Here is a 14,187-nt window from a genome sequence, read left to right as displayed (position 1 = left end):
AGAATAGAACTCTACTGCACAGCGCGAGACTTTGGAAACTCTTTGCTTTAGTGAAGATTGAGAGAGATGTTGACTTGTGACCTTTGTACAATAGTTAGTAGCATGCATTATATAGACAAGAAATTAACGAGTGGTAATAATGGTAGGGTCTATTCAAATTTTTATTTGGATTCCTAATTCAATTATTATTTGGTATATATGAGGTTGATCACATACGATTACAATTTAGTACTTATGTAAACAATTTTAATGACATGGTATTTCGTGATAGGATGAGTGTAATTGGGCGGAACCAGGAAACTGAATTTGGTGGGACTAAACTATAAAAATAATTTTTTGCAGGACAAAGTTAATTAACTGCTTATTTGTGACTAGTAATTTTTAACAAAAATAATTATTTCTTTTTAAAATAAGTTTATTTTTGTTGTAAATAGTCGTTATCGTCACAAATAATCTGTTACAAATGTTTTTTTTTTTCTTATAGACGTTTATTTTTATAAAATTCTTAACAGACAAAAGATTTTGGGGGCTTTTTCAAATCTTGGGGACTTCAATAGTTAATTTCGCGGCCAATACAATCATTTTTATAATTGAGGAACGCTTCAATATCCGTAAGTAGTTTGTCATATATCCATACTCGCATAAAATTATGTTGCACATTTTAAGCAGTTTTTTATGACAATCATTCAATCAAAATTTATTTAAAATGTAACACATCAACCAACTTAATTAAGGATAACAAAATCAAGGATCAAGAATAGTTCAAGCGGCATTGTCTTTCTTAATCAAGGCGGTTGATGTGACACATTTTAAATAGTTTTTTTATTAAGTGATTAACATATATAGGTGACACTTAAAATATTGTGTAACATAATATTGGGTGTGAGTAAGTACTAAGGATGAAAATAAAATATAAAAAATAGTTGTGCTCAATTTCTTTTTTCAATTAACTGCATTAAGTTTTGAGATTTAGGTTGCGTTTAAGTATTAAGGTGATTTATTTTTTGTTCTTATAGGGGCAAGTGATGCTTAATTAATTAAAGGAAATAGGAGAAGTTAACTTATTATAGCCGGCCGGTGGCAACTCTTACGTACTAAAATTAAGGTTACGTTTAGATGTTGAGCTGAATTCAGTTCTTTATGAATAGTAATAAGTTGAGTAGTAAAATGAGTTATGTAAGACCAATCTAAACTGAGTTTAAAGTATGTTTGAATGTTAAAATGAATTTAGTATAAATTTTTTATGAGAAATTGAAAAAGGTTGTGGATCCCACATATAAATATGTGTTAAGTTGAAAAATATTGTGAATTTCATATATAAAAAAGTTTTAAATTGAGATGAATTTAATAATTTAAGAATTAGATATTTAAATTTTAAATTCAATTTAAAATTAAACTAAACTCAACAAATTTTGTAATTAAACGCAGCCTAAAATTCAATTTGCAAACTCATACAGAGGACATCTTCTTTTTTTTTTATTTATTACTGACATGATTTATTTGATTTGAAAGAAAGACATAAAAGATTCATGTGGAGGGTGCACGCGTCCTAGCTAATTAATAATCATATAAACAGACAAAGCTGTAACGCTGTTTTAAGATTAGATCAAGATGATGCATGCATGCTGCATGGCTGTCATATTGAAATTAAGTAGTAATTAATGGAGGTGCCATCCTTTCTGATAGGACATGTGATCATGCATTAAAAAAACCGTAAATAATAAGGAATCAACTTTGGTAAACTAATACACTCTGTAATTAAACTTGTGTGATTTCACTCTTTGAATTAAAAAAAGTTGAGACAGTGTTCATCTCTCTAAAACATTTCTTGTCATTTTCTTAAAATGATATTGAACCATGCACGTGAACGGCAGCTTAATTATTTTTTAACATTCAGATCTAGATCTAAACTTGTGGTAGATGAAAATCGTGAACAACTCTTCGCCGTAAATATTATTGGTATCCTCAATAATCATACTTCTTAAAGACAACTTAAATGGTAGTCACTTAAAATATATGAGAAAGTATTTATTTATACAAGCTCCAAATAGCTAGACAAGTCCTGCACGGATATTTGTAAAAAGGTGGACTCCATCTTGAAAAAATGTAAAAAAAAAAAAAAAAAAAAAAAAAAAAACTAATTTTTTTTTTAAAAGATACTGTAACCACAAAAAGGATTATACAAAAGCAATATCATAAATTAACATATATAATTTGATATGGTTCATTAGATTGTAAAATTATTTTTATTATAAAATAAATCTAACGGATCAGATAAAGTCATATCAATTTGTGAGATTATTTTTGTATAATTCATTTGTAGATGTAGCAGTGAGGCTCGTGTTAGGTGTATGTGGAGACTAGTTTTAGAGCTGAAAAAGGTGTTTGCTGAAAGTGCGTTCAACAGTGTGCTCGAGCGAATTTTGCTCGACATGCGCTCGACACTGGGCTCAAGCAAAGCTCAAGTCCCGCTTGACAATGAGCTCGAGCGAAATACAAACCCTAATATTCGCTCGACACTTCACTTGAGCCAATGTTGATTTGGCCGTTCATCCAAGGCACGCTCAACAAGCTGCTCAAGCGAATTACATAGATTTACTTTATTTGTCATCGTTGGTATGTGTGTTTTGCATAACATTTCACAACTACTTTTTTTTTTTTTTTTTTTTTGCAAAAGATCTACGAAAGACTTGTCTATTTAGAGCTTGTACATAACATTACTCTAAATAGTTATTTTTCTTTTAGCATTTCATATCAATAGCCACATCTCTTGGACACTAATTTCTTCTTCTTTTCTGATGGAGCCTAGTTAATTATATTATAATGTTATTCTTTATTTTGAATTCAAATATGATCAGTACTTGATGTAGCATACAACCTGCTAAAGGTAACATTTTAATTTTGACTATAAGATCTTGACAACGGGTTCAAAGTATCAGTTTTTGTTGTAGTTTGATATAATCCAGCGCTATCAACATAGCATCTGTCAACTCGATCGGAAACATGATCGGACCCGGGTCTTTCTGCATCAATAAAGAAACCAACAAAGAAGAAATTTCGACGAGAACAAAGACAGAGACGTGTGAGAAAGTATATAAATACAGTTTCTGCCATAACAAAACAGGGACATCTCATGATCTTTATGGTAATCCAATATCTCTTACTACTTTGTCCCAGATTGAGGCAGAGGGGAGAGATGCATTCGATTAAACAAAGTTTAGAATCTAAGCCTCTTAATAGTAGTTGGTGGAAGCACATTGCTCACGAGAGCCAATGTTCTACAACTGGATTATGCATGACTCACCTTGCCAAAGTTTGGAATCTTTATTCTGAAATTTAAATCAATCTCGAGATGATCAAGTCCATCTGCTTAGTTCCTTTCTTTAATTGAATTGAAAAGTTCTCTTTTGACTCTATTAAAACTTGATTACTATTAATTAATAGCAGATTCTAAACTTAATACAACTAGTTGCCTCCACCCGCAAATCATTAAGAATACTTGTCCTGTTTTGGTTCTCTCTACCGACGAACATGGTACGATGAAGGAACGTCGTCTTGGTCTCTTCTTTATTCAAATGGTTTAAGTGGTACCGTTGTTGTTTTTTTTTTTTTTTTTTTTGTAATAATTTCTTAACTCTTACAGCTTGCTGGCTTGTGTTTTTGTTTCCTTTCTTTATGGACCTTTGTCTTAAAATTAAATACTAAAATAATCTACATGATTTATTTAATGGATAAATTATTAGTTCCAGTAAAGTCCAAAATTTTTATTTTTATTTTTTCGCTAGCCGACAGCATAATCATGGAATAAATCGTTCCTTTAATTTATACCAAAAAAAAAGAGGATCGATTTTTTTTAAAACATAAATTTAAAGCCAAAAGAATTTTTTTAAAAAACAAAAGAACTAAAAACATAAACAGAGTTTTTTTTTTTTTTTTTTTTTGGGGGGGGGGGGGGGGGTTCCAATGGTTGGAGACCCACGTTGATCTCCTTCCAAAATAGATCCCCCATGTGAATTTGATGACTCACTTGACAAAACATCCGTAACTCCATATTTGATGTTGTTTGTCCTTTCGTGGCTTAGACCCATTTATTCCATGGTTTCTTTAATTAATGTTAGCATTTTGTTGGTTTTGGGTCATTATCAATATCTTTTCTGTCCAGTCATTACTGGCGGCCATAACTTAAGATTTGATATTCCAGTCGTACATATAACACTATAAAAAAAAATTTAATTTATTGTTAGTTATTTTCGACTACAATGACTATTTTTTATTAAAATAAATCTATTTTCGTCACAAATAATTATTATCGTCACAAATAATTTATCATAAATGTCAATTTTGTTATAATGTGTCCATCATTGTCTCACCATTAATCACCACCACTTCATCACCACACTTGGACATTGATCACCATCCTGTTAGATCGATAGATTCTGGGAATTATTTGATTGACCTTAACAGTGGCACACAATGTCAGTAAGAAGAGAATCACAGTAAATCTCATGAGGACTTTTTTAGGTACGAATGAAAAGTTGTCAGCGCATAACAAAGTGTACCTGATGAAAAATTGTTTAATCTGAAGATGTCAGAAGGTATGTTTATGATCCAACACTTGAATGAATTCAATACAATCACAAATCAACTGTCTTCTATAGAGATTGAGTTTGATGATGAGATTAGAGCGTTGATTTCGCTGCCAAATAGTTGGTAGGCCACAAGGATTGGTGTGAGAAGTTCAGCCGGCAAGATGAAACTGAACTATGACAATGTATGTGACATGACAGGTCAATCTGGTGAGTTCTCGGGTTCAGAATCAGCCTTGAATGTTGGCAATTTGGATAGAGGACAAGACAGGTCAAGCTCCGCGAGTAGGGGAAGAGCAAAACGAGATCTAAGCAGCAGATCATGTGCTAGAGTTGTGGCAAGCCGGGCCACATTAAGAAAAACTGCAGGAATAAAGAAAGTGCTGAGAATGATGTTGTGAATGTAGTGATAAAAGAAATTCATGATGCCCTAATTCTTGCAGTGGACACTCTGTTTGATGATTGGGTATTGGATTCAGGGGCTTCCTTTCATAGCACTTCACATCGAGAGATCATACAGAATTATGTTGCTGGTGATTTTGGGAAGATGTATCATGCTGATGAAGAGGCATTGTTTGTAGTGGGAGTGGGTGATGTGTGCATCACACTTTCAAACAGGGCGTGTGCACTTTACAGTAAGTCAGATACGTTCCAAATCTGAAGAAAAACCTGATCTCTGTGAGACATCTTGATGACAGCAGTTATGCAATAGCGTTCTTTGGAGGAGTTTGGAAGATCACTAAGGGCGCACTGGTCTTAGTCCATGGTAAGAGATCTAACTCTTTGTATCTAACATTAGAATCTAGTGATGTGCAGGAAAATTCAAGATTGCAAAAAGGCAGGTTTGATTGAGCAAAACATTATAAGGAAATCAAAGGAAGTCAGCTTTGTCGTTCCTCATGAAAGCCTGAGAAAATTGGCTAAGGTTGCCAAGATTGGTTCGAGACTGAATACTCCTAGTGTAGTAGGAGTTGTGAGTCTCCCAGTGGATGTGCTAACTAAGGATGATATACGTGGAAAACTAAAGTCAGGCTTGACTCCAGTGCGTCTTCTATCTTGAAGACAGGAGCTGTGAGCTGTAGAGATGATAGGGCTTGGCTGAAAACAGTGACTGACATGTGAAGATTCAGTCTCCAAGTGAGAGATTGTTGGAGTGTATGTGGAGATCGGTTTTAGAGCTGAAAATCGAGAAATAGAGTGCTTGCTCGACGTGCTCTCGAGCGAAACTCAACCCGTGAGTTCGCTCGAGTTCCACGCAATAGTGAGCTCGAGCAAGACATAAACCTTAATATTTGTTCGAGCCCCTGCTCAACACCCCACTCTAGCCAATGTTGTTTTTTCCATTTGCTCGATGCAGTCTAGACACACCACTCGACTCGAGCCAAGAAAGCAGATTTTGCCATTAGGGTTTTTAGCGCCGTTTGCTATATATATATATATATATATCATATTTGAATAGTCTTTTATTATGTGGTTAACATAGTTAACATAGAGGACAATTAAAATGCATTACATCTATAAAACTTTTCCTGTATTAATTGTAAAGACTACTGATCATATATATGCATGGCTTATATATATATATATATATATATATATATATATATATTAATTAACCCGGTAATTTTAAGATTTGTTCAGGTTGATCCTGCAGGCTGGCTGTCATGTGATGCATGCTTCATCGCTGTCATATTCAAATTATTAAGTACTAATATCAACTAGACTTTGAGAAAGTTTGATTTTTCCAGAATAAGGAATCAACTTCGGTAAAGTAATACACTGTCTAATTACACTTGTGTGAGTTCACTATTTGATTAAAAAGAAGTTGAGACAATGTTGACCAATAGCTAGCAAAGACATAAAAATATCCATCATGTGGTTTAACTGTACTAGGCTGTAGCTCTGAAACATTTCTTGTCATTTTCTGTAAAATGAAATTGAACCGCGTGAAGTACTGCTTAATTATTTTTTAAAATTCAGATCTAGATCTTATCTATTTGTGGTAGATGAAGATTGTGAACATTACTCTCAATTTTACTTGTTTAACAACACAACTTACATAACAGTCACTTTTCGAGACATCTTTCTTTTAACTTTAGAGAATTCGTTAAAGCCGGTCCGTCTAACGTTCCTCATATAACAGCCTGCCAATAGTGTACTGACACCTAGACTTTCCACCACAATTAATGTAAACCAGCACTACATGGAATTAGACATTGCAAAAGAGACAGCCCCCTACGCAGCCCCTTTCCCTTCGCGAGAGACACAACCCCCTCCGAAAACCCACCCTTAGACTTTCTCATCATACCATGTTCCCCTTCCCGATCCAAATAATTTTTATCTGAATCGATCTTACACTGTCTTTGGGCATTTGAGAGGTGCATGCTCTTAAGAAATAAGAAATTCTAGATGTTATAAAGAAAGGAAAATGATAAATTTTTGAAGAAGTTTCTTAGATCTAGTTCAGAGAAAAACTTTTGTTTATTTAAATTTGAATTCTGAAACGAATGTTGAGGATGATGATCATCTGTCCATCAAATCCATGCGCAAGCCGTTCATCATCATGGCCTTAAACTCATCGAAACTGATCATTCCATCGCCATTGCGATCGACCCCGCTAATCATCTTCCTACACTCGGCAAGCGAGCACTCGACATTCAGGCTCTTCATGACCTTATAGAGCTTTTCCGCCGATATCAACCCGTTCTCGTCGATATCGTAGACCAAGAACGCGTCCTTCAGATTCTCCAACACCTCCTCCAAATCGACACCCTCAGTGTTCAGCTCAACAAACTCCTAGAAGTCGATGAAGCCATTGTAACACCCCGCATTTTAGTGTATTTTTAATTGAAGGATTTTATTTTATTTATTCAAAAATGTATTCTCTTATTTTAAATTTGTTGGATTTTTAGTGGGTTTATTTTTATGATCTTTTAATTGTGAAAATTAATTTGTTATGTTTTCTTAATATTTGTTATTGTGATGCATTTAAATTGTTCTTTATTTTAAATTAATTGATTGTTGGATTTAAGTATTTTATTTTCATTTTATCATTACGTTTAAATTATTTTAATTAACTTGCTGTTTTAAAATCTTTTTCGTTAGATCATTTTTGTGACCCAAGATGTGAGGATTGGACCTCATTTCTTTTCCCCACTTTTCTTTTTCTCTTTCTCTTTTTCTTTCCTCTTTCTTTCTTTTCTTCCTCTGCTTTTCCCCTTCCCGAGCGACGTCTTCTCTCCTCTTCCCCATGCGTCCGAGTCGCCTCACCTAGCCCACTGCCGCCGCACCGCCGTGGCCCACACCGCCCCTTCCGTTTGCTTCCTCACCGGCCGGTGACCATTCTCTGTCAATCTCAGCCCCTATCGCGCCGTCATTAGTCTCCACGAACCGTCCAAAGCCGCGGCCTTCTCTTCGTTCGCGCCCGCCATCGCGCCACCTTCGGCTACCATTTCTTCACCACTTCATCATCGACCTCTTAGCAACCCAATACACCTAATCTTGGCTCCGATCTACCACCGGTGAAGCTCATCTATCTCCATCTATGTTTTGGGCTTTTTGGCCTTAAAACCACCATTTGCGTCGCCACCCACGGCCAACCACTACCACCATTGGCTTCACCGACCTCTCTAGGCCCTACCCTATCAATTTTGGGTCTTGGTTTGTCTTCGTTCAAAAGTGGGTTTTTCAGACCCACGGTCACAATGCATTTTGCACTGTTCTGCAGCTGTGTTGCCACTTATTGCAGCTCCGTGATCCTTCGAAAATTATTATATAGCACTGTAAGTATTTTCCTAAAGAACTTTTGTGATTTAAATATATTTTTGCACTAACTCCTTTTATCTGTGAACTGGTCGGTTATGCAGGATTGAGTCCGAGGAGTTCGGGGGTCGGATGAATTGTGGACGGAGTTGTTGTGTGTTTGGTTTGCATTGTTGGTTATTGTTATGGCATTGTTCATGTACATGGCATATTGCACGCATGATCATGTTTGTAAACGAAACTCGATTTTCGTGTACATACATTCATGTTCATGTGTTTATTGAAAACTGGGTTTTCATGTGCTTGTTTGAAAATTGGATTTTCATGTGAAATGATTCTGAGTGTGTTTGAAACGACTGGATTGACTGGTTTGAGAAAAAGGAAAAGAGACTGTAGGGATGGTGGTAAGCAGGGATGGTGGTAGAGTCTCACCTGCGATTCCCTCCTACGGTGGACGCGGTAGGGATGATGGTTGTGTCCCTCCTGTTATTCCCGCCTACGGTGCACGCGGTAGGGATGGTGGTAAGCAGGGATGGTGGTATAGTCCCGCTTGTGATTCCCGCTTACAGTGCTCTAATAAGTATTCATTGTGTGTGATAAATATTCATTGTGTGGAAAGGAACTGTAAGGATGGTGGTAAGCAGAGATGGTGGTAGAGTCCCGCCTACGGTGCACGTGGTAGGGATGGTGGTTGTGTCCCGCCTGTGATTCCCGCCTATGGTGCACGCGGTAGCGATGGTGGTAAGCAGAGACGGTGGTAGAGTCCCGCCTTAGAGTCCCGCCTGCGATTCCCGCCTACAGTGTCTGATAAATAGTTTGTTTTGTGTGAATCATTTTCTGGAAAAATGATGGACTATATTTTTTGGCCAAAATGGGATTTTGGCGTGTGTTGGAAATAATCATTTTTCTGGAAAAAATGGTATTTTATGGTTAAGTGTATTTTGTCATATGAATGCATGTTGGTTGCATTAATATGTTATTATCTCGAGAGTTGTTTGGTTTATACTTACCTGTGGTACCATTTTATGGCATCGCAGCTTTTGATGCAGATGTGAATGACGAGCCTTAAGCTTGGCTCCGTTGGCGGAGTGATCTCGGATTACTTCTGTTTCTCGAGATTCGCTTTATCAATTATTTATGTATTGCCTTTGTAATATATTTGGGATGACTGTATAACTTTTTAAAGATAATTTGTTATAAATATTTGTATTTAATATTCTGGTACTTAGTTGATTTATTTATATTATCCGCTGCGATTTTTACTGTGCACTTTTGCATGTTGCACACACTTGACACTATCGTTGGGATGCGTGACCCGTGTTGTCATCATCCCGACGTCACGATTCTCGTGTTTTTTTTTTGTATGTGGGAGTCGGGGTGTCACAGCCATTGCCGTTGGCGTCTACCTCTTGGATAATTTTCTAGAGCTCCTCCTCAATGGCCGTTTGTCCCAGGCTGTTCATCATGGATCCGAGCTCGGAGGATGAGATCTTGTCGTCACCGTTGACATCGAGCTTCTTGAAAATCTGCTCCAGCTCCGCGATCTGGGCATTGCCATTCAGAGACAAGGAGCTAGACGATAACGAGTTGGCGCTGATAGCTGATAGACGGGGAGAGAGACACATCCCCCTCCGAAAACCCACCCCTTCGATTCAGCGTTCATTCTGGAGTGAATGTGATCAAGTTAAGCTGCTCAGTGTGAACGCAGTTCTCCTCTCAATGATGGTTTTTGCGATTCCTATCCCATGTGCACGAGTGTAGCGTGAGTATAGTATGATTTATGAAGTGGCAGCTTCTAAGTGGAGGGTTGTTTTTCCTCGAAGATTAGACTGACCACTTAGTAGCGGTTCTGTTAACTTTAATGGTCGAGAACCGCAGCTCTTGGCAACTAATTTCTTTATCTTTTCTAATGGAGCCTCCTAGCTGCTAGTTATATGAAAATGTTGTTCTTTATTTTGATTTCAAATACAATCTGTTGGTGTAGCTAGCGTACTACCAAAAGAAAGCTGGCATTTTAATTTTGACTAATATTAGATCTTAATTAAGGGTTTAAAGTATTAGTTTTTTTGTTGTTCCATAGTTGTAACAACCCAATGGATCAATGGGCAAATCATATAGCATATGCTCTAAAAGGACTAGTCAATGATATAATTGGAGTCCTATTGAAACCTTATAAAAAACAAAAACTTCTCATTCTCAAATAATGTAGGATCTCATACATCAGTACCTACTCTTATCCTTATCATAAAGGGTAATGCTCGAATAGAAGGCTCAAACCACAATATGATCTATACTTCAAAATGATTAGTCGATGAGACAAGTTGAGTCTCATTGAAACCTTATAAAGAGTAAGAACTTCTCATTCTCAAATAATATAGAATCTCATACATCACCCACCATTATTCTTATTATATATAGTATCACATGAACAATATGCCAGTTTTAATAGTTTGTGAAGCGAAGTGCAAAACCTTAATAATTTGAGAGTGCAAAGTGTACCTTTCTTTTGATATTACATAATATAATGTCTAGAAGATGGATAAATGATGCTGAATAGAATAATAATTATTTCAACGGCTAGTTAATCAAGAAAAATTAGTGACCGAGATTGAGAAAAGATGCAAAAGAGAAAAAACTCTGAGGTAAGGTTTATTAATAAAGTTGAAAACTACTTTTGAAACCCACAAGTTGGGCTCAAATAGCTATGGTAATTTGAGATTATAAGAACTTTGCTTGAAAATGAAAAATTCAATAAGAATCTTGCAAAAATTCTTGTCCAAGTCGGAAGCAAAAATCATCTATAAAAGTGAGAGCGAAATATTTCTATAAAAGACAAAAAAAAAAAAGTAAGTTAAACTAACGATTTAATAGAGGAAACGTTTAATTTCGAGGTCTAAATGGAGACAACCAAACATAGTTAGTGACCACAACATCCGTGCCGAAAAGAACATTTTGAATTGGGGCCATATATACTATTCTAATAATACTCGTAACTAAAATTATGATCAAAATACTGACACGTAAACAAAAGTGTCCCATTTCGAGAAACTTTTACCGTTTTGGCCTGTCATATTTATGTTGATCTACCTTCTTAAAATAGTTTAGCACTATCAATATAAAATCTGTTAAGTCGGCATCATCAAACTTTGAGTCCTTGGCATCAATAAAAGAGTCGTGCTGAAGGATGTAGTACGAGGATGGCCATTGGCTACCAGCAAGACCATTTGATATTTTTTATTTTATTTTTAATTTTTGATTCAATTTTTTATATCTTTAAATATTTTTAAAAAATCACAATATCAATAAAACATAATTACTTAAATATTAAATTTTAAAAAAACAATCGGGAGAAATGCTCGGGACCCGATGGTTCCCAACTTCCTGAGCATTTCTCATAAGAGCTGCACTACTGTACCACTTGCAGCTTACTGCTGTAACTGACTGCTAGTGTAAAAATAGTATTTTTTTTAATTCAATTATTTATTTATTTATTTATCATTTTTAGATATTTTAAGTAAATATAAAAAATATATTAATATGCTAAAAATTATTTTCTTAACTATTAAATAAAAATAAAACAAAAAAAATTTACGAAATGATAAAATGGAGCGGTAATAATTAAGCAGCATAGTAATTTTTTCTTCTGATAAAGAAGCCAACAAAGAATATTCGGCGAGAACAGAGCCAGAGTGGCATGTCAGAAAAACGAAAGACAAGAAAACAAAGAACCAACAAAGAAGAAGTTTCGGCGACGAAAAAGACACAGAACGTCAAAAAATGAAAAATCCTGGTCTCACCGAAAGTTGGGTCTCGGGTTCCGATAAAAAAAATTATTTATTTAATAATTAAAGAAGTTATTTTAATATAAGTTTTTGTTTAAAAAAATATTTTAAAAAAATATTACCCTTATAGGGGCCGTCTGGTGCTGCACCCTGCAGCTAGCACTGCTCGTCCAAATATAAATAAACAAACAAAAAAACAAGACTTTGATCATTATGATAATCCATCTCTGAGTACTTTATGGACGCAGATTGAGGCAGATCGAGGAGAGATGCATTTTACTAAATAAAGTTTTGAATAAAGAAGAGTTGACTGTTTAAATATTATATTCAGTTTAATAATTTTATAGTTGAATCTAATTTTAAATTGAGTCTAATATCTAAACACTCAACTTTTAAATTATTAAACTCATTTCAATTCAAAACGTTCTTATACGTGGGATCCATAATTTTTTTTAACTTAAAACATCTTTATAGTTGAGACTCACAACCTTTTTTAATTTCTCATAAAAAGTATAAAATTTATCTTAATATCTAAACATATTTTAAACTCAGTTTAGATGGATCTCACATAACTCTTTTTACTACTCAATTCACTACTATTTATAAAGAATTCAATTCAACTGAATTCAGTTCAACATCTAAATATAGCCTAAGTTCCTAATTAATAGTAATAGGTGTAAGCACATTGCTCACGAGGGTCAATAGTCTACAAAGGAGAAATAATGGGACTATACATGTATCAAGTTACATATTCGAGTCATCACCTCGCCAAAATTTGAAATCTTTATTCGGAAAACATCAATCTCAAGATCTGTCCATGTACTTAGTTCCTTTCTTTAACTGAATTAAAAAGTACTCTTTTAACTCTATTACAACTTGATTCCTATAAAGTATTAGCAGGTTCTAATTAAACTTAAGCCTCCAGCTGCAAATCTTTAAGGCTACATTTACATATTGAGTTAATCTTATATGATTTTTGAATAATAATAAAACAATAGTGAATAATATTTTATTAGTAATAAATTGTTTGTGAATAATAATAAATTGTAATGAAATAAGCTCATACTATTTCACTTATCAAACACTACTCCTATTTGCACAAATTCGAAAAATATAAATTTTGGACAATCCTTTTAAAAAAGATGAGACTCACAAGAAAAAAATTTATTTTTTATATAAATAGTTTTTAGTCCGTTTCAATCTAATTAAGAATGGAACTAGTATAAAACACCCAAACCGAAATGAAACTAGCTAAGGGGATGGGAGCTTCGGCTCCTCCCCCTCCCTCCTTCCCGTCTAGAGTTTTTCTAGCATCTCTTCTCATGTCTGTATTTTTTGTTTTTTCTTTTTTTTTTTTTACTTTTTCAGGTCAAATAAAGGAGAAACGCCAACTTGAGGTTTTCCGGTGGCTAACATCCTACACGCGCCCCACCATGGCTTTACTCAACTTCTGATCTTCCAGACTACCGAATGTGACGCGAAAAGAAGCGGTGCATAGCGCACACGCACGTGTCCTTCACGTACCCCTATAGCCTCCTTGGCCAGTGTGTTTTTGTTTTTTGCAGTGTTTTCAAGTGTCTGTAATTTTGATCTTTGTTTGTGTTAGAAAATAAAATAAATAAGTTATTTGACTTTTGTCTATAGCAAGAGAACCCCTCTTCTTTTGGAGGAAGGGGTGGTTCTATCATTCTCCTCCAAAGGAGGATGGGGGTTGAATACCCCACCTACTTTGGAGGTAGGGGATGGTCATCTTTGTTTTTTTTACAGAGAGTGATACTCTCAGATAAACTAGTTTTGTAGTTGAGAGTTCTTAGAAGTTAAGACAATGTCCGTCGTAAAGAAATTTGCATGCGGGGAAGCTTTCAACAGATGAGTAGTTTGACTTATAATCCGAGTTTTTCTCTATATTGACCGGCCACAGTTATAACTTCGATTTTATGAATGAAATGATGTCTTTTTCCTATATATATATATAAAAAAAAGAGCTAGTGTATACGTACGGACCAATCAACTTCCTCTCCCGAAGCTATGCGCCCTTAGTTCCGAGCTGCAATCGG

The 14,187-nt window shown here is 35.1% G+C and overlaps 1 pseudogene; it reads right to left on the bottom strand.

The window, feature by feature from the left end:
- Nucleotides 1–6,957: 6,957 nt before the first annotated feature.
- Nucleotides 6,958–9,973, bottom strand: LOC121244264 (annotated as a pseudogene).
- Between the last annotated feature and the right edge of the window lie 4,214 nt (nucleotides 9,974–14,187).

Source organism: Juglans microcarpa x Juglans regia, chromosome 8S, assembly GCF_004785595.1.
Source record: "Juglans microcarpa x Juglans regia isolate MS1-56 chromosome 8S, Jm3101_v1.0, whole genome shotgun sequence".
Classification (NCBI taxonomy): Eukaryota; Viridiplantae; Streptophyta; class Magnoliopsida; order Fagales; family Juglandaceae; genus Juglans; species Juglans microcarpa x Juglans regia.
Note: the sequence above shows the minus strand (reverse complement) of the source record. Positions and strands in the feature narration are given on the sequence as shown.